Consider the following 1059-nt stretch of genomic DNA (forward strand, 5'->3'; position numbering starts at 1 on the left):
TCAGGGAACTAAGATCCCACAAGATGCAAAACATAGCCAAAAATAAAAAATTAAGTACACGGAGGGTGTAACATGTGGGTCACCAGGACCTCTAACCTTTAAGATGAGGATGCCCTCTGACAGTTCTAAATTGATAAATCTGATAGACAATGAACATGGCTTTCCATTTCTGTGAAAAATATAAGAAATTATCTGTGAATGTGATACTGAAAAGGTAAGATCTAGTACTCCAATCAGCATCATTTGGGAATTTTCCAATGCAGACAAACAAAAAAAGAGGGAGAAAGTAGAGATAAGAAAATTAAAATTATTCATAGTTCTACCATAAAGAGGTACTTTATATATTCTTAGATGGTGTGTTCATATATAAAACATATACGATTTTAAGGAAAAAAAAAAAACAAAATGCTTTTTTAAACTGCTTTATTAACTTCACAATATATAACGAACATTTCTCCATGCAACAGTTAAAACCTTCCTGCTGACAGAAACTTACAGATTGGGTCAAAAACAGAACATTCAGTTAGAAGCTGGTAATAGGAAACGCGCAAGAAACAAGTTTAACACCAAAACCTTTACAACAAAGGTAAGTCAAGAACATCTAAGTTTAGGAAGTAAGTGTCTCCTAAACTTCGGGAAAACATCAGGATTCAAGGCATAAGGCAAAATCATCATGATGCTCATGTAAGGGGGGTCAGTGCTAACTGCCCGCAGACTATGACTCAACTGCTTTTCCCTCAGCTTTTCCATCAGCTGCCTCACCTCCTCCCCAATCCTTTCCATATTCTCTTCTCTCATCCTTGCCTGTGGCTCGCCAAGCCTCTGAGTCACGTCCCATCTATAATGCAGGATGGGCTGCCTAACACGGAACCGCCTACGATTTCCTCTAGGTACATAATATTCACTAGCACCCGAAAGGAGGGCCATAGGTTCTCTTTTATTAGCATCTTGATCCTTTCCATCTTTTTTTTCATTCTCCTGGTTGGCATCTTTCATGTTGCGATTTTTTACTGCTTGTTCCTCTTTGGACGCCATTGCTCCTAGGAGACAAAAGACGCA

The 1059-nt window shown here is 38.6% G+C and overlaps 1 pseudogene across 1 annotated transcript in view; it reads right to left on the reverse strand.

Annotated features, from left to right (window-relative positions):
• Positions 1–406: 406 nt before the first annotated feature.
• Positions 407–1059, reverse strand: part of LOC104988720 — a 1602-nt pseudogene continuing 949 nt past the window's right edge. The window contains exon 3 of the transcript XR_825278.1: positions 407–1040. The product of XR_825278.1 is annotated as a protein BEX2-like (transcript). The remainder of the gene's footprint in view (positions 1041–1059) is intronic.

The sequence above is a fragment of the Bison bison genome, unplaced genomic scaffold (genome assembly GCF_000754665.1).
Source record: "Bison bison bison isolate TAMUID 2011002044 unplaced genomic scaffold, Bison_UMD1.0 scf7180017846565, whole genome shotgun sequence".
Taxonomy (NCBI): domain Eukaryota; kingdom Metazoa; phylum Chordata; class Mammalia; order Artiodactyla; family Bovidae; genus Bison; species Bison bison.